The sequence below is a fragment of the Staurois parvus genome, unplaced genomic scaffold, assembly GCF_062004578.1.
Source record: "Staurois parvus isolate SC_StPar_1 unplaced genomic scaffold, SC_StPar_1.0 ptg000662l, whole genome shotgun sequence".
NCBI classification, from domain to species: domain Eukaryota; kingdom Metazoa; phylum Chordata; class Amphibia; order Anura; family Ranidae; genus Staurois; species Staurois parvus.
Window position 1 is genome coordinate 2,634,397 of NW_028318458.1, and position 25,441 is coordinate 2,659,837.

The 25,441-nt window shown below is 42.6% G+C and overlaps 1 protein-coding gene across 1 annotated transcript in view; it reads left to right on the top strand.

The window, feature by feature from the left end:
- LOC149448712 (adhesion G protein-coupled receptor E3-like) overlaps window positions 1-25,441 on the top strand; it is a 128,966-nt gene that overhangs the window by 24,188 nt on the left and 79,337 nt on the right. The gene's annotated exons all lie outside the window — the stretch shown is intronic.

The following is a 25,441-nucleotide window of genomic DNA, read 5'->3' on the forward strand; positions in this document are numbered from 1 at the left end:
AAGGGGTATAATTCGGCCCATCCACAGCTCCTACAACCACCCGATCCTGGGTATTTTAAAACCCAATGGACAATGGCGTTTGTGCGCTGATCTCCGTCAGCTGAACAAACGTGTGTACATGTCAGGATGGCCGGTCCCATACATAGACCAGTGTCTAGCCCAGCTCCAAGGATCCCAGGTTTTTACAGCCTTGGATTGTGCACAGGGGTATTGGACCATAAAGGTGAGCGAGGAAGACCAATACAAACTGGCCTTCAGTTTTGGGAATCGACAATATTGTTGGGTACGAATGCCTTTCGGATTCATAAATTCCGGACATGAATTTGCTGTGTTCATGCACAAGGCCATGCCAGACGCCTTCGAAAGGGGGACGTTGGCATATGTGGACGATATCCTGATCAAAAGTACAGATATGGCCAAACACATTACAGAACTTCGGCATGTCCTGGGCCAATTAAAAGCAGCAGGAGTTAAACTGTCCTTACAGAAAGCCCAGTGGTGTCGCACGAAGGTAAACTTCCTAGGCCATGAAGTTACTGCTGAAGGTTTGAACCCACAAAAGAAGAAGGTTGAGGCGGTTCTGAACTGTAAAGTCCCTACTAACCTTAAAGAATTGAGATCATTCCTAGGTATGGTAAACTACTCGCGTAAGTTTATTGATAATTACGCCGAGATAAGCAAGCCGTTGCTTCACCTACTGAAGAAGGATGTCGGATGGTCGTGGGGTAAGAAACAGGAGGATGCCATGAAGGAATTAAAGGAACGTCTCACACAAGCCCCGTGTCTTGGATATCCCGAAGGGGGTAAAAATTTCTATCTAGAGACAGGGTTTACGCAGGTAAGTATGAGTTCTGTTCTTTACCAGAAACGTGATGATGTCAGTAAGGTGATTGCCTATGCCAGTAAAACTTTGTCCCCGGTTGAAGTAAAGTTCAGTGACTGTGAAAAAGCTCTATTGTCCACCGTGTGGGCATTACAGAATTTTCGCAGTTACATTCAGGGAGAGAGAATCATTGTTGAAACGGCACACCAGCCTTTACAGTATTTAAAGAGTGAACGTATCAAGGGAGGAAATGTGTCTAATAGCCGCATCACTGCTTGGACTTTGTCTTTGCAAGGGTGGCCTCTTGAAATTCGGTACAAACAGAACAAGGAAAGTCCAGTAGCCCAGGGCCTAGCCGAGCTCCATGATTGTTCCGCAACTACGCCTGCTATGGAGGGCCCGGACACTGACTTTCTGGAAGAACAACTGTTCTCTCCCTACAAGGTTTACGATGAAGAATACTGTAAACAGCTGCCGTGTGTATATGTGGATGGTTGTGCTTTTCATCACAAGGATGGGGAACAGCTCCAACTAGTGGCAGGTATTGGAATCGTTTGGACCCAAGGTGTCACCCCAATTTCTGTGGGATACAAACTTGGACCAAAAAGCAGTCAGGTTGCTGAACTTACTGCAATTCTTAGAGCAGTTGAGATGGCTATAGAGTTCAACATCAGAGAGTGTGCCATCATAACCGATTCCAATTATGTCAGGAATAGTTTTGTGGAGTATTTCCCTAGGTGGAAGCGAAACAACATGAACAAGAGTAATCACAAACCCGTGAAACATGGTAAGCTCTTTTGTCACATCGATGAACTGGTAAGGTCCAATGATCTCACCCTGCACTTCAAGAAGACCAAAGGCCACTCCAAGGTTCTAGGTGCCGAGAAAGAAGGGAACGATCTGGCCGATTCTCTAGCCAAGGAAGGGGCAATCACCGGTGAACTGATAGACATTGATCAATTTTTAGGTACCGTACAGGTTGAAGCTGTCACCAGGCAACAGGCCAGAACAGCTGGTGATCCGAATGCATTACAGTGGAGTCACGATTCTCCTAGTGAGGATTTAATTACTGCCCAAAAAGAAGACCCAATAATTGGCTTGTTTTATAGTCATATAGAAGATCCCAACCAAAATCCCATAAATAAGGAAGTATGTAGTGGGAAGGAGGATTTACGTATCTTAATGAAATCCAAATCCCAATTCTCTTTATACCAGGGATTGTTGATACGAACCTCAAAGGGTGGCGTACAACAATGGGTCGTCCCACTTAAATTTAGAGGTTTGATGCTACAGCATGCCCATGATGCTCCCACTTCCGGTCATCGTGGAGAGAAGATCACGTATGAGATCCTGCGGGATTATGCCTACTGGCCTCATATGTTACGTGATGTGAAGGAATACTGCCAAGGTTGCCTAATATGTCCCCAATTTCAACCTACCAAGCCAACTCACAGAGCACCTCTCCAGAAGAGGGGGATATGTATGCCTTGGTCAGACCTTCAGATGGATTTTATTGGGCCAGTAACAAAATCTTCACGAGGAAATCGGTATATGTTAACAGTTACATGTTTATTCACCAAGTATGTCGAATGTATACCAGCACCAAAAAACAGCTCCGAGACATGTGCTGCATTGCTAATAAATCATGTATTTTCACGTTTTGGTTTACCTCAGAGGATAGAGTCTGATAGAGGATCGCACTTCACTAGCGAAGTGATGGCCAAATTGTGGAAAATTTTGGGGGTTAAAAGGAAATTGCATATCGCCTATCGGCCAGCCTCTAGTGGTGGTGTAGAACGATACAATCAGACCATCGTTAATGTCCTTAAGAAATTTGTTAAGGAAACAGGCAAAGATTGGGATGTCAAACTGCCACTGGTCCTGATGGCGTTGAGGGCTACTCCGAATACAGTTACAAAAATGTCATCTTTTGAACTGATGACAGGTAGACGGATGGTACTGCCCCAGCACTTATTGTATCGCACTACAGATCAAAATTTGATCAATGCTACCACCACACACCAGTACATAGAGGATTTACGTAAACATCTGCAATATGCTTTTGCCTTTGCCCAGCGAAATTTGGAAAGAGCTGCAACTAGTGCTAAGACATACTATGATCTCAAAACCTCCAAGAAGGAATATGAGATTGGTGACAAGGTCTATCTATACAACTTTGCAAGAGACCAGATCAAGGAACGGAAATTCCTTCCATCTTGGAAAGGTCCGTTCTCTATCATTGATAAAATCTCTCCGGTCGCCTATAAATTGCAGGTTACCCGGTATGGTGAAATCAGTGATAGATGGGTGCACATCAATCAATTACGTGCTTGCCATCCGAAGTCTCAATTGCAGTTGTTGGAAGACTAAAACCACCAATTCCTATCTGGAGATATTGAGATCATTCTTAAATTTCCTTTAAACATATTACTCATCTTTTGCCTTACAGGATCCAGTAATATAATTTTATGTATATCCATTACTCAAACTGTTCATTTTAATAATTTAGAAAGGAAGGCCCAGACTGTGATTAAACCGGCGATCGGAGGTGTCAATGACCAGGCCCTAGAAGGAAGCTATAATGTCCTGTGGGAAAGACCAGATGCCAGAGATCGATACGGAGACGATAACCTGATGTCCCAGGCCACCAAGGGCCAGTCCAGAGGAAAAGACCCGCCTAGGAGACCGTCTAAGAGACCTGTCGTGCGGAGGACCCATGGACCCCAAGGTGGATGTGCCAGGCCAGGCCGGCCTCATCACAAGACCAGGATCGTCATCAGAAGTGTCCATCTAAAGACGCCGAGTCAAGTTGAGGACCAACCAGCATTACCGCTGCCATTTTATTATAAAAAAAAAAAAAAAATTTTTTTTTATTATTTCATTCCCTTCACCGGAGAAGACGAACGATCACTCTAACCAAAAGTCCCACTCATGTTTTTCGATACAGACACCCCTCTACGCGTGCCTATACCCCAAAAACAAAGGGGGATTTGTTGTGGGCTTTTGAATCATGTCTCAAAAATATGACTTTTATCAAGACATAATATTATATGGCAAACAGCTCAGCATAGCCGGATGCTAAGAGTTAATTTTGTCTTGGTTGAACCATCAAGAATTCTAGTTAAAGAAATGAAGAGAATGGGGGGAGTAAAACTTTTCCAAGACAATAAGACTGTTTGAACTGTCAACAAGGACTATTTGTATATGGAGGTTGAGAAGAATGCACATACAGAAAGTCAAACACATAGGACTTTGACTTGTAAACATTTCAACAATAATGAGACGGGAACTCAACTGGTTGAAAGCTTAACCAAAACCTGTAGAGTGTGATGAACCAACAGACCTCTGAAACTATTACCATATACTATTGTTCACCAAGGGTGAAAGCATTAACAATTGTTTACCATGAGTCCAATACAAGGGCCAGGCAAACAGAGAGTTTTTTTCCTACACAGAGAAAATGTTGATTCTGAAACAAAGAGGTGAAATTCAGGACATTTAAGTCTAAAAGTTCACTGTATATCATTACAAAAATATACTACAAAAACATGTTATAAATAAGATGTTATAGATTTTAAACACCACTAAATACTCAGCAATGGGAACTATATATCACTAATTTGAGTATTGAGATGATGGGAAGTAAGATGTATTATAGACTAGCATTAGTTACATGTCTTATCAGGAAACAAACAGGATGGTACTTCAAGGAGGAATAACTGAATATACACCTATATTCCATGGTCCCTATTTAGAATAATATAGGTATGATCACTGCTATATCTGGAAAGAGCCGTATATTTTATTCCTGAAATTACCTGAAGATTCCACCCAAGGTATGAGTCATCTCAAATACTCACATTGTTCTGTGATACATGACCGCCACCTGGCGGGCAGGTGAGAAATAGCTTATGTACACACATTTCTCAACTAGCCAATCAGGAAGCCTGGTGGGAAGGTATCTTAGAACAATGGACTAGTGGATATAAAAGCCCATGTGCTTTAAGAAAAAAAAGATCCCTCATAAAAACCTCATGGAAAGACCTGACATCTGAAGAAGATCTCTGCTGAATAACTACTCTTCCATCTTTTCAAACTTCCTAAAACTTTAAACCTCTAATCTTATAACTTCCTACATTCTCCCCTACTGAATCTATCACTTGCCCTATATATCAGTCTAAAGGCGTTCCACTGCCAGCTAAATCCACGGGAGAGTTGCCTAGTCTGAATTCCGGGTGTGGTGAGATATTTATTTGATTTTTGTATTAATTATTTTCTCTGTTGTGTGGAATCATAAAATTACCTTAGTGTATCATAACAATATTGGGTAGTTAGATATATGTAGAAAGATACTGTGTTACTGTTAAAAATTGTTTATTGCCATATTATAAATTTTTTCATATTTCATAATTTATTGAATATTAATAACCAGAGTATCATATATCAAGGGCTTGCTTCTTGCAATCCTATGGCCACGGCTTGTAAGAATATAACCTTTGAGATATTCGAAATTATTAATTATTAATAAATTTAATAAATATCATATCATTTAAAATTTGTGATTGATGTAATTAGTTAGAGACCTTATTATTGTGTCTTACATTGGTAGGATATATTTTTGATTGTGTGTACCAATATTCATTTATCACCAGTCTTTTGCGTTTTGTGTTAATATATATATAATTTTTGTACATAAATAAATTTTTATATTTATCTATTATAAGGCAAATTTTGTGTGTATGGTACGAAATCATATTGGCTAAAAGAATTCAAGGTATAATAATAAGTGGTGATCAAATTATCAAGGTGTCCAAATTATTGGTTTACTAAATATTTGCCGTATTTTAACGGCTGGAGGCACTGTAATATTTCATCTAAGGGAAAGGGACACGCCCTTTATAAATAATATATATCCTTACATAAACCACCACAACATAGTGTTGTGTGTTCTTCCCAAACAACTCAATCTTGGTTCCATCTGTCCACAGTATATTTTGCCAGTAGTAATGTGGAACATCCAGGTGCTCTTTTGCAAACTTCAAACGTGCTGCAATATTCTTTTTGGACAGCAATGGCTTCCTCCGTGGTGTCCTCCCATGTACTCCATTCTTGTTTAATGTTTTCCTTATTGTAGATGTGTCAAAAAAATGTTAGCATGTGCCAGAGAGTTCTGTAGGTCTTTAGCTGACACTCTGGGATTCTTCTTTACCTCATGCAGCATTCTGCGCTGTGCTCTTGCAGTCATTTTTACAGGACGACCATGCCTAGGGAGAGTAGCAACAGTGCTAAACTTTCTCCATTTGTATACAGTCTGTCTTACCGTGGACACATGAACATCAAGGCTTTTGGAGATACTTTTGTAACCCTTTCCAGCTTCATGCAAGTCAACAATTCTTGATTGTAGGTCTTCTGAGAGCTCTTTTCTGCGAGGCATGGTTCACATCAGACAGTGCTTCTTGAAACCAGTAAACCCAAAACAGGTGTGTGTTTTTTAAGGGCAGGACAGCTGTCAGCAACACATCCAATATTATCACACTGATTGGAATCAAGGTTGGCTCACTTCTCGCTCCAATTAGCTCTGGAAGAAGTCATTAAGCTAGGGCCTCACATACTTTTTCCTCCCTGCACTGTGAATGTTTACATGTTATGTGCAATTAAACCATGGCAACATCTAATGTTTGTGTAGTATTATGTTCAGCACACTGTGTTCTTCTATTGTTGTGACTTAGATGACGTTCAGAGCACATTTTATGCCCAATTCATGCAAAACTCCACGTAATCCCAAGGGGTTCACATACTTTTTCTTGCAACTGTATAGTTTCATTCTTTCCTGAAGAGGATCTCTGGTGCTGGACTGAGGAGGAAGTTGGGGACTTCTTCCTCTGCGCTATACAGTTGGAATCCAAAGAAAGAATAGGTGGTGTACCACTAAAACAAACCAGGAGGGCACAGCTAAGTGTCGTATGAAATGCTTTATTAAGTTATAAAAAAATAAAAAGTGGCCACTCACAAACTGGAAAAGATAAAACGCATGTGAAGACCAAATGCTTTTCCAATATATGGAACCCAGCACAGCAGAAGGAAACAGCTGATATCCTATATTGCTCCGTGACAGCTCTTTTATCTTTTAATAATTTAATAAAGCAGTTCATACTACACTTAGCTGCGCCCTCTTGGTTTGTTTGTCAGCTTCAATTTGGAGTTTCCCAGTCCTCCAAGGCTGCTACAACTCTGCACAGGAGAGATGCTTTACCTGGATAATCATAACCACATCATTATTCATGGACCTTTGTCATTTATTTTCTTTGTGTTTCAGGGAGTGGCGAGGTGGGAGGCATGATGTCCCTTCCTCACCTCCTAAATTAACCCTTTATTTATTCATTGTTATGACACCGGATTAAGGTGATGTTGTTTGTATTTACCATCAGTTGTTGTGTGTAATTGTGTTTTATACAGGGGTCCTGTATATACTTTCTTTTTTCTGGCATTCTACTTTAAGCCAGGTATAAATGCATGAGATTGTACACCCAATATTTCCCCCCAAATACCCAAACACAAACTACTATATTAATACACAAATGAACAAACACAAATTAATTTATTTATTAATTCATTTATATAAAATACACTTCTCACATTGTGTATATAAAATTATCTCTGATTTGTTGAGTAGATTTTTCAGGGGACAACGCAACACATTCTCTCCTGTTCCTTTCAGAGAGAGTAGGAGGAACTGTTCTGTAATCAGTGTGGTTATCCCTGGTGTGAAAGTGCCGAAATATCCTCCCAGGTTAACATTTACATTTTTAGGCTCATCTGTGTATCTGTATCATAATCACAATGACTTGTTCCAGGAGATGCTGGCTGTGGGGTAAGTGTGCTGGAATTCTGGGGGTTCTGGAAAGCCAGGAGGACATGCACTGTTATTTGTGACTAAAAAAGATACAGGAAACTCTTGGGGCTCGTTTACATGTGAAGTGTCTGGACATTTGACAGGTGGTGAGGAGGCATGCTGTCCCTTCCTCACCTCCTAAATTAACCCTTTATGTATTCTTTGTTATGACACCGGATTAAGGTGATGTTGTTTGGATTTACCATCAGTTGTGCGTAATTGTGTTTTATACTGGGGTCCTGTATATTATTATTATTATACAGGATTTATATAGCACCAACAGTTTGCTCAGCGCTGTACAATATAAGGGAGACAGTACAATTACAATACACTTCAGTACAGAAGGAATGTGAGGGAATATCATGTTTCAGTCCATCCGACGCCACCCGGTTGCACATCAGACTGTCCAGGCGCTCAGTGATGTCCTAGTCAAGATCTGGGAGGAAATAACTCAGGACACCATCCGTCATCTCATTAGGAGCATGCCCCGACGTTGTCAGGCATACATACAAGAACATGGGGGCCATACAAACTTCTGAGTACCATTTTGAGTTGCTGCAATGAAATTACAGCAAAATGGACCAGCATGCTGCATCAATTTTTCACTGACTTTCAGGGTTTCTTTGAATTCAGTCCTCTGTAGGTTGATCATTTTATTTTTCATCAAACAATGGGGCATCCTTATGTTGCCCAGTTCCTACACATTACCCAGTCCATATCAGTATTGATATCCAGCATGATATTTTTCCCCATTGAGATCCGATGTGTTTTCAAAGTGTTCCTTTAGTTTTTTTTATATATATATATATATATATATATACATATATATACACGCACATACGTACATACATACACAGATATGGTGTTATTTTGGTGGTATTTAGTACCAACTTTTTTTTCTGCTATATATAGGAAACATTTCTTCATAAATTTAAACCGAAAAGTATTCTATGGGGGGGCATGGCTTGGCGCTATACTTTCTTTTTTCTGGCATTCTACTTTAAGCCAGGTATAAATGCATGATATTGTATACCTAATATTTCCCCCCAAATACCCAAATGCAAACTACTATATTAAATAAATAAATAAACACACAAATGAACAAACACAAATTAATGTGGGAAAAATGAGGCCGCGGTCCCTTTATTGGGTTTAGAAGAATTAATAATTACTTTGTTTTAAAATAAAACTTCCAAATGATCAAATGAAAAGTTCAACCAATATTACCAAACCACTTAGTCTTTAAAAGTCAAGCTGACCAAACTGAATCCATTCCTGATGAGCAGCCTCGTGGAAGATGATCTTTATCCACAGGACTGAATATGTGCGCCGCTGTGTTTTTGCTGAGAGTGTGCTCCTAGTACAGAGGCTGAGCTGTCTCTGACCTACAATCATACCTACAAACAGTGTCCACCCACACAGTGGGCAATATTACCCAATGAAAGCCAAGCTGTCCTGAAAATAGGTATAATTCACATGGATACACTAAGTAGTTACAATGATATGTACAGTTTTACTAACACGGCAAAGTTGCAAAATTGTGTTCAGGTGTTAAGATGTGTTTTACCCTCCGTCATGAGGGGGTTAAATCTACCAATCATACCTACAAACAGTGTCCATCCATAAAGTGGGCAATGTTACCCTATGGAGTTCAACCCTCACAGAAAAAATAAAAAACAAGACAACAGGAAGGGGTTGGATGTGGAAAGCGATCTGGTGGTCAGATGAAGCAGTAATAGGATCCTGAGCAGGGGTGGACTGACAACTCATGGGGCCCCTGGGCAATAAGAGATCATGGGGCCCCTGTGTTCTTGCTCACACTCAAACCACACCCAAAACAGCCTATGAAAGGTACCAGGGGCATCTCATGGGGTCCCCTACTGACCCCAGGCCCTCTGGCAGTGCCCGAGTGATTGAATGGTCAGTCCGCCCCTGATCCTGAGGTAACTGATGATAGCTGCCATAGGTACAAGATCTATAAAGAGTAAAGGTCACAGGGATTGGATAGCTGTTTTCCCTCCAAAACATGCATCACCAATCACTGGTCAGCTGAGTAGTAAATCCGCTCTCAATCTGCCCAATGACAGCACTTCTGTCCAGTAACTCCAGGCAGCTTGGTACCTGAGAGAGAGGCAGAAAGAACCAGAAAGCAGCCCATGGTTTTCATCAAAACATGGATTTTATCTAATGGGATTTAATCAGTGAATGACTAATAAATGGAAGAAAAGAAAGAAAAAAACAGGGTGACAGGAGACAATTCCATGCCCTATTCCTTCCAGGGCCCTAACATTCATTTATATAAGTTACAGTTCTCTCATTTCGTATATAAAATTATCTCTGATTTGTTGAGTAGATTTTTCAGGGGACAATGCAACACGTTCTCTTCTGTTTCTTTCAGAGAGCGTAGGAGGAACTGTTCTGTAATCAGTGTGGTTACCCCTGGTGTGTAAGTGCCGAGGTATCCTCCCAGTTCACATTTACATTTGTAGGCTCATCTGTGTATCTGTATCATAATCACAATGACTTGTTCCAGGAGACACTGGCTGTGGGGTAAGTGTGCTGGAATTCTGGGGGTTCTGGACATGCACTGGTATTTGTGACTAAAAAAGATACAGTGTCACGTACCTGATGCGAGACTGAAATGACGAGGTCGGCCTCACTTGTGTCACTAGCCCTGACCCTGCTGACAGAGGGAGTCTAGGGACCAGGGGGACAAGAGCGCCAGTGGTTGTTGTTTGCAGCTCTTGCAGATGATGACCTTGGAACAGGGGCGGACTGACAACTCATGGGGCCCCCAGGCAATAGGGGATCATGGGGCCCCTGTGTCCTTTCCCAAACTCAAAAAAGCCTATGAAAAAGGTACCAGGGGCATCTCATGGGGCCCCCTACTGACCCCGGGCCCTCGGGCGGTGCCCGAGTTTCCAAATGGTCAGTCCGCCCCTGCCTTGGAAGGCTGATGATCCTCTGATTTAGGCACCGTAATAACAGACAGAGCAGGTTCTGTGGTTTGCCAGACGTGCAGCAGAGCAAGGTAGGTAGCCAGGACAAGAGACTGGAGCAGGGTCATAGGATAGCCATGTTCATCAACAGTAGGGCAGCATGGTACAGAATCAGAAGGAAAAGCCAAAGTCAGGAGCAGAGCCAAAGTCAGGAACCAGTATCAGGAGAGTAATCGAAGTCGGGTCAGGAACAAGCTGGGTTGGTAACAGAGGAATCGTATAGGAATACGCAGGACACAAGGGGGAGCTGAAGACCAGTCAGCACTGAATCTGAGCAGAGGCGCTCCTTAAATGGGCCATCTGGCGCCAATCTTCGCTGTGCGTGTGCACGATCGCACGTTCCTACGCGCATACGCACAACCGGCAATTCTTCTGCGGGAATTCCTATGCGCATGCATGTTCCCGATCGCGATTCTTCTTGCTGGAAATCCCTTACATACAGGAAACTCTTGGGGCTCGTTTACACGTGAAGTGCATGGACATTTGACAGCATGATGTCCCTTCCTCACCTCCTAAATGAACCCTGTAACTGCATCCACCTCATGCAATTGGTCTATCTCACATTGGTCATGTTACCACCACCAAATGAGACATGCTGGTAAATTTTTGGTATGGCTGTGAAATACAGAATTGCGACTGCAGCATGTGTACAGCTGTAAATTTGGCCAGTCCTTGCTGAGCCAATTGAATTTCCATCCACCTATGGCCAGCTTTACTGGGAGATATACGGTTGTGCTCAAGAGTTTGCATACCCTTGGAGAATTGGTAATATACAGTATGTACCATTTTTTAAAGAAAACATGCGTGAACAGACAAAACACATTTCTTTTATTTCTTATGGGATTCCTATGCAACTATAGGTCATAACAGAATGGCGCAATCATAAAAGAAAACATGGCAGCAAGTAAACAAATTAAATGACCCCTGAAAAGTCTGCATACCCTTAGTTCTTAATCCTGTGTATTGCCCCCTTTGGCATCAATGACAGCATTCAGTCTTTTGTAATAGTTGTCTGTGAGGCCCCAACTTCTTGCAGGTGGTATAGCTGCCCATTCGTTTTGGCAAAATGTCTCTAGGTCCTGCAAAGTCTTTGTTTTGCATGGACAGCACATTTGAGAACTCCCCAGAGTGCCTCGATGATATTAAGGTCAGGAGACTGTGATGACCACTCCAGAACCTTCACCTTTTTCTGCTGTAACCACTGGAGGGTCAACATGGCTTTGTGCTTAGGGTCATTGTTGTGCTGGAAAGGCCAAAATCGTCCCATACACAGCTTTCATGCAGAAGAATGCAAATTGTCTGCTAGTATTTTCTAATACCATGCTGCATTAATTTTACCATCAATTTGCAAAAGGTTCCTTGTGGCTTTAAAGCTAACACACCCCAAAACATCAGTGAGCTACCGCCATGCTTCACAGTGGGGATGGTATTTTTGTCGGCCTTGCTGACCTCTCTCCAAACATAGCGCTTAGCGTGAGAGGTCAGAGGCATGTCAAGGTGTTTTTGGGCATATTGTAACTGCGTTCATTTTTGTTATATCATAGTATCGTTATATGTCTTTTTCCAGAGCAGCCTGCATTTCTCCTGAGGTTCTTTGGTTTTTTCTTTGTATCCTGAACAATTCTTCTGGCAGTTGTGGCTGCAATCTTTCTTGATCTACTTGATCTTGGCTTGGTATCAAGAGATCTCCAAATGTTCTACGTCTTAATAAGTGATTGAACAGTACTGAGCAGGGGCGGACTGACCATTTGGGAACTCGGGCACTGCCTTAGGGCCCTGGGTCAGTAGGGGGCCCCATGAGATGCCCCTAGTACCTTTTTCATAGGCTTTTTTGGGTGTGGGTGAGGACACAGGGGCCCCATGATCCCCTATTGCCCGGGGGCCCCATGAGTTGTCAGTCCGCCCCTGATACTGAGTGGCATATTCAAGTCTTTGGATATATTTTTATATTCTTTTCCATTTTTATAAAGTTACCTTGTTACGCAGGCCTTTTCTGCTCCCCATGGCTCAGTATCTTGTGAAAGGTAACATGTGAGAGATAACAAACTCATTGACTATTTATACACTGACACTAATTGAAATTCAAAAAGCCACAGATGTGGCAAATTAACCTTTAATTGCCATTTTAACCTATGTGTGTCACCTTGTGTGTCTGTACCAAGGCCAGACATTCCAGACATTCCAGGGTATGTAAACTTTTGATCAGGGCCATTTGAGTGATTTCTGTTATCATTATGATTTAAGAAGGAGCAAAACAACTATATGATAATAAATGGCTTCATATGATCACTATCCTTAAATAAAATAAATGTTTTTAGCATGATCAGTCATATTTTCAATATCAATGCCTAAATGTCTCAATTTATGCCAGGGTGTGCAAACTTGTGAACACAACTGAATCATATACCAGTATACAGGGCTGTGGATAAGGTTGTGGGTACCACCAGTCCTCCTGTATGGGGCCCAGAACAGCAGGGGGGCCAGGCAGCTAGTTGAATCAGATGTGGGCAGGGAGGGTGATCGGTACAGCGATTTGCAATTCCTCCAACTGATCCCCTGTATGACTCTCTCTGCAGCAGCTGTCCATGCAGCAGCATGTCCCCTGTCCATGCCTCTGCATGGCTTTCAGCTGCTGCAGAGAGAGCCATACAAGGAACTGGTTCCAGTAATTGTCCCCTCTGCTGCACCCATCACCCTCCCTGTGCATCATATGGTTCCTTCTGCTGCCCAGGCCCTCCTGTGTGCCCCCAACATAGCACTGTCAAATTCCCTCCTCTCCTTCCCACCAGCAGCAGCAAGCACACAATAGCAAGGGTCCAGTAAATATATCACATTTACCAGCCCCTTCCTTCCCTGAATATCGGTATCAATCATTCACTGTGTTCATTCATAACTGAAGCATAGTAAACTGTTTTTTTTGGGGGGGGGGCTGTCAGGTTGGCTCTATGGGTCACAGTGGTATCTAACAGCAGCCCTGCCAGTATCTGAAAATGTTGTTAGACTATCATAGTGATCTAGTGCAGGGGTGGGCAACTGTGACCCTCCAGCTGTTGGTGAACTACAAGTCCCATCATGCCTCTGCCTTTGGGAGTCATGCTTGTAATTGTCAGTTTTGCAATGCCTCATGGGACTTGTAGTTCTACAACAGCTGGAGGGCCACAGTTGCCCAACCCTGATCTAGTGTATTGATGTAGATCTATATTTTCTGAAACACTGACACATATTCCATATGCAGACTTGGAGAGTTGATGCCATTCTGCCTTTTCTAGTGTGAATACTTGCTGCAGTTTAGAAAGTATTATGCAACCCCTGGCAAAAAGTATGGAATCACCACCCTTGGAAAATGTTCATTTAATTGTTTAATTGTGTAGAAAACTAATCACAGACATGCCTAAAATCTATTTTCATTTAACTTTCCAACCTTCTGGCTTTAAGAAATACTTAAAAAATTAAAAAAGAAAGAAAAATGTAGTCAATTGCACCTTTTTCAGATCAAGCAGAGAAAAGAAATATGGAATCACTCAATTCTGAGGAAAACGTTAAGGAATCACCATGCACTTTGCAGTTCTGAAACAAACATCTGCATCAGATTAGATCTACTAATTAGTCTGCAGTGACCCTTGTGACGGACGCGGGATCGCTGCCACCAATATGCGATGATCCCACGATCGCTGTCACCAATATGTGACGACCGCGACGTCAGGCCCCAGCCCTTTTCACTAAACTCGTGACCGAAGGACTAGCCAATCTAAAACCGCGATGTCATGTGCGTAACAATGCCACACCCAGCTGCACCCTGCACAACGATTTTCCAGCTAATTGGACCACAATCCATGTACCGGCAGCCTGAGCGATTGTTACTGCGTCAGATTAATTATGCAATTAACCCTTCACACTGCCACCACCTCCTTTTTGTACAGAGAAAGAGGAAACTCGGCTATACCAGCAATAACATTAGAATGATTGGGATAATCGTCTGCCTAACATGGTCACCGCAGGCCAATTATACAGAGGGTTAAACAAACACAGTAGCGCTCTTTTTAGAGGCAGGAATTCGTAAATTGCAATTAAGAGCTATAGAAACAGTTAAACACTTTCAAAAGGAAAGATTTATTACTGAACATCAAAAAGGGGTGCAATAAAAATATTTACAGAAAAAAGATGTAACCAATATATATATAAATATACAGAGAACAACAGCACAGCAAAGAGATAACAGAAGGAGGTTAAAGGGTTAAAGTACTTGCCATTAAGCCTTGGATTTAAGCAGATCAAGTTTCAGAGCAGAAGGGTGCTTTGATCTCCCTCTGTTTCGATGGCCAACGGGAGAATTCTTCAACTTCTTAGGCCTGACAACCCAATTTGTAGTTCCCCAGCAGGGGGTGTCTCTGAAGTCAAGGACCAATGCCTCATTTAGGGAGGGATGGTCTGGGCGGATACCTCAACTAGAGCCAAAATCTCTCCTAACTCATATTTTGGCTCATAACTTTCCATATGCATAAATGACACTCCACCCGCCGGTAGAATATTATGCAGACACGTCTGAGGATTGATTAGATATTAATTATGAAATTCTACACTAACTGGTTCATGAGATCTACTTTTCTGCTTTCCTCTGTATTCCAACCACGGAGAGTGACCTATCAAAATGTTCGTCTCCTCTTGGCCAATCTGACGACATGCCTGGTTTTTATGTAAGTCTCACATTTTCCAAGATATGAGACATAGGGAAAAAATGGATTTTTAAAAAGGTTATCTGGTTCAATGTCTTTTGAACTCCTGGGAAGGCTGCGTTATTTTTTTATGAGGTGTTAAATGGCACAGGTTCTTTGGACAGCGAGGCCCCAGCTCCTAGTCCCCTGCTGGGCTCTGGCCTCCTGTGACACTTCTAACACACACACACGCCAAATGTCACCTTGCCTCTCAGAGAGGGAAGGGGGAGAATGAGGGGGAAATATGTTTGTCAGGATGGTTAACCCCTTTGCCAAGATGGAGGTTGAAGCCAAAATGGTTGAACCGCATCCATCTCTGGGTGTACGCCTGCCACAACCCTAGGTTCACATCTGTGCGGATGGTGCCGCTGCGGAGTTTTGTGGACCCTCAGGCGGGTGCCATTAATTCTAATGGCACACCGCCCGCACTGGAAAACGCAACCGTACTGGGAACCGAGGTTCCCATGCGGGCTGCATTTTCCAAAGAAGTGCAGGGACTTATTTCCCTGCATGTCACGGGCACGGGAGTCCATTCAAATGAATGAGCTCTGGTGCCCGAGCAAACGCGGTCCGCACAGCCACAGAGTGAACCGGGGGTGAAAGAAGAGTGCTTGCACACCTTGGTTAGCTGTTGCACCAAGCTGATTGACATGAATCATGGCTCCAACAGAGGGATATCAGGTGAAACAAAGGAGAGGATAGAACTTCAAGAAGGTAAATCATCACAGAATGTTGCAAAAGATGTTGGTTGTTCCCAGTCAGCTGTGTCTAAAATCTGGACCAAGTCCAAATCAAATGGGAAGGTTGCAAAAGGGAAGAGTACTGGTAGACCAAGGAAGACATCAAAGCATCAAGATAGAAAACTTAAAACAACATTCCTTGAAAACAGAAAATACACAACAAAACAAATGAGGAACAAATGGGCTGAAACTGGATAGACTGGATGTCTGTGACCTCGCCTAAAGGAAATGGGATATACATACAGAAAAGCCAAATGAAAACCATCATTAACACCTAAACAGAAAAAAACAAGGATACAGTGGGCTAAAGAAAAGCAATCATGGACTGTGGATGACGGGATGAAAGTGATATTCAGAATCACAAATCTGCATTGGGCAGGGTAATGATGCTGGAACTTTTGTTTGGTGCCGTTCCAATGAAATGTATGAAGACGACTGCCTGAAGAAAACATGCAAATTTCCACAATCATGGATGATATGTAGTTGCACGTCAGGTAAAGGTACGGGGGAGATGACAGTCATTAAATCTTCAATAAATGCACAGGTTAATATTGAGATTTTGGACACTTTTCTTATTCCATCAAATGAAAGGATGTTTGGTGATGATGACATCATTTTTCAGGATGATAATGCATCTTGCCATAGGGCTAAAGCTGTGAAAAGTTTCCTTCATGAAAGACATGTCAATGAAATGGCCTGCAAATAGTCCGGACCTCAATCCAATTGAAAATCTATGGTGGAAATGAAAGCAAATGGTCCATCAAAAGGTTCCAACCTACAAAGCTGATCTGGCAACTGCAATAAGAGAACGTTGGAGCCGGATTGATGAAGAATACCGTCTGTTGATAAGTTAAATCCATGCCTCAGAGAATTAAAGCTGTTATAAAAGCCAGAGGTGGTGCAAAAAAGTACCATTGGTGTACTGTATTGTTTTTTTTTCATGATTCCATAATATTTTCCTCAGAATTGAGTGATTCCATATTTTTGTTCTCTGCTTGATCTGCAAAAACAGTTGCAACTGACTACAGTTTTCTTTCTCTCACATGAAATACAAGAATCATCAGCTTTTAAAACACATGGTTTTGATGAGTGTACATGTATGGTGTACCAATATGGCGTCCACACAGGATGTGACCTCACCACGCTCCGTATGCTGTTCCGATGCGTTGCATCACAAATCACGCGACTTCCTCAGGGATGACATATGAGACATGTACACCCATGATGAGACATGTACACCCATCAAAACCATGTGTCTTAAATGCTGATGATTCTTGTATTTCATGTGAGTGGGCATTCTGGCTATACATTTTAGCAATAAAAAGTGTTGACATATTACACTATGGGAGAATCTTTTTTTCTTCCCCATATGGGTTGCTATGAGATGGCTGCATACAGCGGAGGAGTTTAAAGAGAGATCGAAAGACAGGAGTTTCATTGGTGAACAGGGGGATACCACCATCATTGCTGAGATCTGGTTAAAGATCAGAGGCAGGGGCGGACTGACCATTAGGAAACTCGGGCACTGCCCGAGGGCCCAGGGTCAGTAGGGGGCCCCATGAGATGCCCCTGGTACCTTTTTCATAGGCTTTTTTGAGTTTGGGCAAGGACTCAGGGGCCCCATGATCCCCTATTGCCCGGGGGCCCCATGAGTTGTCAGTCTGCCCCTGATCAGAGGCATCTCCAAAGCACATTTTTCATTGCATTCTTCTAGCGCAGTGGCCCTGCGGGGTCTATGTGTTAAGGTGAGGGGGCAATCCAGCTGGTGACGGATTCATTTCCAGAAACAACCTGCATCCGAAGTTGATATCTGCATATGTTCCACATTTTAGGACCTGTTCTTTACATGGACTTTTCTTGTGATCATTGTCACTATCGTTACTATATTTTTTTGTAATTGGTTGTTTTTGGGGTTTATATTCACACACCTTAGTCACAAGGTGCCTATATCAGTCATGGTTTTCTCCCACGTATGGGATTGATCGTACTGGAGGGCATTTCAGTAGAGCACGTTTTGTGTTCCAGTAGATTTTATGAAGGTCACTTTCACACAGTGTCACATCTATGATTATTTATGGGAATATTTAGGACCCTTTTGGTCCCACGGTTAGTGTTAATGCATGTTGATTTATGCATTTAGGTATTAGGGTCACATATGTTGATGCCATCATTTGGGCATCTGGGAACTCAATTTGATCACTTTTAGCCTTCCTCATTTAGGACGTCTTGGCTCCTTTCACTATTTTTGCATTTCTATTACTGACCTTTTCCCTCGGTCACCACTCTTCTCGATTGGTTCTCACTATTTTCTCTAGTTTTTATAAGGCAATATGGGATGTCACTTTCTGACATCTGGGAGCACATATACACCTTATGATATTAAGGGAGTTTTTTTTTCATATTTCCATTGTACACTATATCTCACTGACCATTTTTCTTGGTCAATTCGTGGTTTTTTCTTTCTGGTTTCTTAAGTTCTATAGTACTACATATGTGTGGTTTATTATTTTCACTTGTTTCAACCAATACTGAGCTACACTGTATAATATAATTCATATATGTGAATGAAGGCATAGAATTTTTTGGATAGCGCTACACCATTATGTTGTAATCAGGGGCGGACTGACCATTTGGGCACTCGGGCACTGCCCGAGGGCCCGGGGTCAGTAGGGGGCCCCATGAAATGCCCCTGGTACCTTTTATAGGCTTTTTTGGGTGTGCTTTGAGTGTGGGCAAGGACACAGGGGCCCCATTATCCCTTATTGCCCATGGGGCACCATGAGTTGTCAGTCTGCCACTGGTTGTAATATACATCTATTTCTATCTAGGCATATAGTCAGGTTATAGCAGCTCCCCCTTTCTTTGGTGCACAGGCAGGTAGCGTGGGAGGTACATTCTATATATTCCTATGGAACATGTTCACATCTATGGTTTTTTGAGCTGCTGCGTTTTTGGAAAGGGTCAGCGACTTTTTTCAAAGCAAAAAGCAGCGTTTTTGCTACAAAAGAGTTCAATGGAGAATCTGCAGAAATGCATGGTAGTGCGTTTTTGCCGCGTATTGCATTTTTATTCTGCTCAGCAGAAAAAAAAATTCCACTTAAAAAAAAAGAGCTACACAAAACGTGGTAAAAACACGTGTAGAAAAACGGAAAATGAACTGCAAAACAGACAAAAAGCAAACTGCATAGGTGTGGAGCCTAGCTTTTGTTGTGTCCAATTACAGCACAGGTCAGCAGGGGGCACGCGCATGCACAACCAAAAACAGGCTGCGACACACGTCGCCCAGCATGTAGCTGCTCCCCGCAGTAAATCTACTGTATAAATAATACTGTGGGCAGTTGGCAAGCACTTAAAGTGTAAGTAAGCCCAAGATAAAAACTAATTATATATTGTAGGGTTACAAGTCCTTAGATGTGGTGGCTGCATTCGTTTTCTTTTTTTTCACCTTTGCCATTAACACACTTCCCGTCCTGGGGTGACAGCACTGACTATCTGTATTGTACCTATGGAGAAGTGTTTTAGGGCTACAGAAAACCCCTCCCTCTTCTTGTCGCCACAACCTATCAGGGAGCTGTTCTGTAATTCAGTGATTTGAAAGTAATTAAAAGATCAACAGGTGTGCTTTTTGCTAAGTGAAGAAGGAAGCAATGTTGGCCACACCGTTGGCTTATGTGGTTGGACTGGTCAGCCACTCTGGCCATGGAATTGCATATGTGCCTGACCTCCTTGGTATGAAGCCACACCATCCATTTAGTGTGCCGGACCTTCTTAACAAGCTGATCACCCCTCTAACTACAGAAATCCTCCCCCTCCTCTCAGCTTCATAACACATCAGGTTCTGTAATCCAGTGATTCAAAAAATATTGAAGGATCAGTAGGTGCTTTTTTGCATTTATTGATCAGAAATAATGAAATGCTTTAAATCAGGGGTATCCAAGCTTTCTAAACAAAGGGCCAACTTACAGTTCAGAGTTTGGGGGGTCGTACTGTGGCCAGTGGGAATAGAAATTTGTCCTGGCGTTAGTTGTAGTAAATGGTGTTCCATTTTTAGTATTTGGGGGGAGGATTAGTGCCCCATCTTTGGCATCAGTTCAATGAATAGTGCACAATCAATGGTATCAGTGGGAGGAATAGTGCCCCACCATTGGTATCAGTGGAGGAATAGTGCCCCATCATTGGTGTCAGTGGAGGCATAGTGCCCCATCATTGGTGTCAGTGGAAGGAATAGTGCCCCATCATTGGTGTCAGTGGGAGGAATAGTGCCCCATCATTGGTGTCAGTGGGAGGAATAGTGCCCCATCATTGGTGTCAGTGGGAGGAATAGTGCCCCATCATTGGTATCAGTGGGAGGAATAGTGCCCCATCATTGGTATCAGTGGGAGGAATAGTGCCCCATCATTGGTATCAGTGGGAGGAATAGTGCCCCATCATTGGTATCAGTGGGAGGAATAGTGCCCCATCATTGGTATCAGTGGGAGGAATAGTGCCCCATCATTGGTATCAGTGGGAGGAATAGTGCCCCATCATTGGTATCAGTGGGAGGAATAGTGCCCCATCATTGGTGTCAGTGGGAGGAATAGTGCCCCATCATTGGTGTCAGTGGAGGCATAGTGCCCCATCATTGGTGTCAGTGGAAGGAATAGTGCCCCATCATTGGTGTCAGTGGGAGGAATAGTGCCCCATCATTGGTGTCAGTGGGAGGAATAGTGCCCCATCATTGGTGTCAGTGGGAGGAATAGTGCCCCATCATTGGTATCAGTGGGAGGAATAGTGCCCCATCATTGGTATCAGTGGGAGGAATAGTGCCCCATCATTGGTATCAGTGGGAGGAATAGTGCCCCATCATTGGTATCAGTGGGAGGAATAGTGCCCCATCATTGGTATCAGTGGGAGGAATAGTGCCCCATCATTGGTATCAGTGGGAGGAATAGTGCCCCATCATTGGTATCAGTGGGAGGAATAGTGCCCCATCATTGGTATCAGTGGGAGGAATAGTGCCCCATCATTGGTATCAGTGGGAGGAATAGTGCCCCATCATTGGTATCAGTGGGAGGAATAGTGCCCCATCATTGGTGTCAGTGGGAGGAATAGTGCCCCATCATTGGTGTCAGTGGGAGGAATAGTGCCCCATCATTGGTGTTAGTAGGGGGAATAGTGCCCCATCTTCCGTTTTCTCAGGCAATGTCCAACGTCCCTAAAGGGACATGACATTGGACGTTACCCGAGAAACCAGAAGTAGCGAAGCAGCCATCTTTAGTGTGATATCACAGTTTGGCGTTCCTGGAAGCTGCTTGAGGTGGAGTCATGGGATTTTTATGCGATGTTTTATGGTTTTATATGTAAGTATATTTTATTAAAGCGTGGATCTGTATAACTTCGAACATACTGCACTATATGGCTTTATTTTCTCTCTATGAATGCTTTGGAGCATAAGGAGGCGAGAGTATTGGAGTGAGCATTGAGGGATCAGAAGGTATTCATGTGGTTCCGGTTGATCTATATCCCTCTCTGGATTTCTAGATTCTTATAAGGCTGGCTAATTATTTAATAGGGTAAGGGTATGTGATTCAGCCACTTAGATGTGCACACTGAGTTTTTATATAAATATCACATGGAGCGTTTCACTATCACAAGTGTTTTCACATTTTGTGTTGTTTTTGTGCACGAAAATAATGAGAAAAAAATTTTAAATAATTTTTTTGAGGGATTATTTATTAATTTATTGATTTTTTTTTTGAGGATAATACACTATTGAGTTTTCTTTGTTTTTGAGGTACACACCAATTATTGAAATCATACGGCGAGTTTAAACAGAAATTGGAGAAAGATTTATGGACTTTATTTTGGGTTTTTTTCACATAATTTGGTGGACACTAAAAAGGTTTTATTATTAGTGTCCCATCATTGATGTCAGTGGAAGGAATAGTGCCCCGTTATTGTTGTCAGTGGGAGGAATAGTGCCCCATCATTGGTATTAGTGGGAGGAATAGTGCCCCATTGTCAGTGGGAGGAATAGTGTCCCATTATTGTCAGTGGGAGGAATAGTACCCCATCATTGGGGTCAGTGGGAGGAATACTGCCCCATCTTTGGTAACAGTGGGAGGAATAGTGCCCCCTCATTGGAGTCGGTGAAGGAATAGTGCCCCATCATTAGTGTCAGTGAAGGAATAGTACCCCATCATTGGTGTCAGTGAAGTAATAGTGGCCCATCATTGGTGTCAGTGAAGTAATAGTGGCCCATCATTGGTGTCAGTGAAGTAATAGTGGCCCATCATTGGTGTCAGTGCAGGACTTATTGTCCTGCTTTTGGTGTCAATTGAAGGAATAGGGACTCATATCAATGGTGCATGAAGGGCCAGATAAAAGTAAGAAAAGGGCCGCATCTGGCCCCCTGGTCCGCAGTTTGGAGACCACTGCTTTAAATGGTCAATTTATCAGACCAAAAGGAACCATACATGAGAAATTTATTAATAGGGTTTAATGATTCTCACGGCATTGAAGCAACACTTTTAGAAGTGTATACCACAAGACCAGACTGAACTTACTGACACTGGTGGTTTCCTAATTTTCCTGTCCTCAAAATCATCTGTCAGTGCTAACTGGATTTATGTCACCATCTGGTCTTATGTGGCTGTATGTGTTTAGAACATTTACAGTGACAGTCAAACAAGCCTAAGAAATTTGCAAACATGGTTGAAACTCTATTCAGTCTGTTCAAACAAGCTCATGTGATGCATCCCTTACACTAGCCTTAAAGGGTAAGTCTACTTCCGTGACAAAAAATAGCAAAGAAAAAAAGTGTGTGTGTGTGTGTATATATATATATATATATATATATGTGTGTGTGTGTGTATCATATGCAATTGCTGCACAAGTCATATTGTAATTGAATGCTATTAAAAATCACCTTTCCTTTTCAATCTGCTGTGTTGCCATTTTCTGTGAAACGCAGTGTCAAAACCTGAAGGTGTTTTGTACGCAGATGGTGTACCCCCCCCAAAAAAAAATAATAATTTCTTGCTTGTGTGATTGCCTCACTGATTACAAGTCATATTTGGGCATCCCCTGCAACAAAAATGTAATTTTTGGTGAGATACTCCCAAAGGGAAATCACGTCGACAGGGATGCAGACCCTGACACTTTCCCCATTAGAACTCTGCTGCAGGTGCAGCAGTTGATTGATAATAAAGAAATCACTTCCATTCACATTCATTTTGTACGTGGACACAGACAAACAGCTATTTCTTCAGAATAACAAATGGTAGGAATCTGCAACAACATATGTTAAAATCCCTGCAATGTACAGAGATCACCCAGAGGGGAATGTTTTTTTTTTCTCAACAAAAGAGGAGATACTCACCGCGTGAAGACCAGGCCTTTCTGACACTATTTGTTTACATGTACAAATCTGTATTTTTTGCCAAAAAATTACTTAAAACCCCCAAACATTATATATTTTCTTAAAGCAGAGGCACTAGAGAATAAAATGGTGGGTGTTGCAATTTTTTCTCTCATATGATATTTGTGCAGCGGTTTTCTAACCAATACACTTTTTTTTTAAAATTTTAACACACAAAAACACAATATAATGCCCAATTATTTGTTAAAACCACTTGCCCTCCAGAGGATTTACCCCTCTTCCTGACCAGGCCATTTTTTTGCAATACGGCGCTGCATTACTTTAACTTGCAATTGCGTAATCATGCAACGCTGCACCCAAAAGAAATTTGTCATTTTCCCCACAAATAGAGTTTTCTTTCAGTGGTATTTGATCACCTCTGCGGTTTTTTATTTTTTGCGCTATAAGCATATAAACAAAACAAGATTTTAAACTTTTTGCTATTAAACATGTCCAGTAAAAAAAAAATAAATAAAATTTCTTCATAAATTTAGGCCAAAATGTATTCTGCGACATGTCTTTGCTAAAAAAAAAAATACCAATACGTGTAAATTAATTGGTTTACGTGACAGTTATAGTGTCTATAAATGGCGGTATATATACTGGAATTTTTTTTTATACTAGTAATGGAGGCGATCAGCGACTTATAGCGGGACTGCGGCGGGCATTCTGACTCTAAGGTGGGAACTGACTAACTGCCACTGACATCCCCAGTGATACTAATACAGTGATCAGTGCTTATAAAAAGCACTGACCAGGGGCGGACTGACCATTTGGAAACTCAGGCACTGCCCGAGGGCCTGGGGTCAGTAGGGGGCCCCATGAGATGCCCCTGGTACCTTTTTCATAGGCTTTTTTGAGAAACGTTGCCTTGCTGTAACTATGTGATCGTTTATTAAAACTTTTGGACCCACATTGGTGATCCTCGGTGTGCTGGTGACATTCTTCCTTGCTGATTCTGTCCGGTTCCAGCCGATGGTCGCTGCAGCTCCCACTTACACACACAGCCATTTTTAATGCAGGAACGTGTGCATTTGGATTGTACACTTGCATCCTTTGTGGATTACGGTCCAAGAAGCAGTTTATATCAATGCTGTCTACAGAACCACACAGAAGTGCGGTCATAGCCCTTTAAAGCAGAGTTCCACTCATGCTCTCAATCAGGGGTGGACTGACAACTCATGGGGCCCCTGGGCAATAGGGGAACATGGGGAACAAGTTTTAATAAACGATCGCATAGTTACAGCAAGGCAACGTTTTGGAGTCTTGCAGTACCCCTTCATCAGGCATTTGGTCACATGGGGCACCCCAGGCAATAGGGGATCATGGGGCCCCTGTGTCCTTGCCCAAACTCAAAAAAGCCTATGAAAAAGGTACCAGGGGCATCTCATGGGGCCCCCTACTGACCCCGGGCCCTCGGGCAGTGCCTGAGTTTCCAAATGGTCAGTCCACCCCTGCTCTCAATAAATAAAAGTCAGCAGCTACAAAAACTGTAGCTGATGACTTGTAAAAAACAGCCACTTACCTGTCCCTCGGTGCTGCGGTGTGTCCCCGCAGCCCGTTTCACTGGCCATCCTGTATTCCTGGAGGCCGGCATCTTCAGTGTGGGCACCCGGCTGTGACAGCTTGCAGCTTCAGTAGTGCTGAGCTTCATTTATGGTCCTGTAGTCTTCTGGAACCTGACACGTGTCCCAAATGACTACAGGGAGGGAGGACACCTTCTGCTTCCAGTCGCCTAGGCGATCGGATGGGACGTGGAAACTGTCAAACCCAGGCACCTACTCCCCTCCCCCCCCCCCCAAAGGTGCTAATCCTTAATGGGGAGCAGTCCTTAAAGCAGAACTTCTCCTTTTTGGGTGGAGCTCCACTTTAAGGA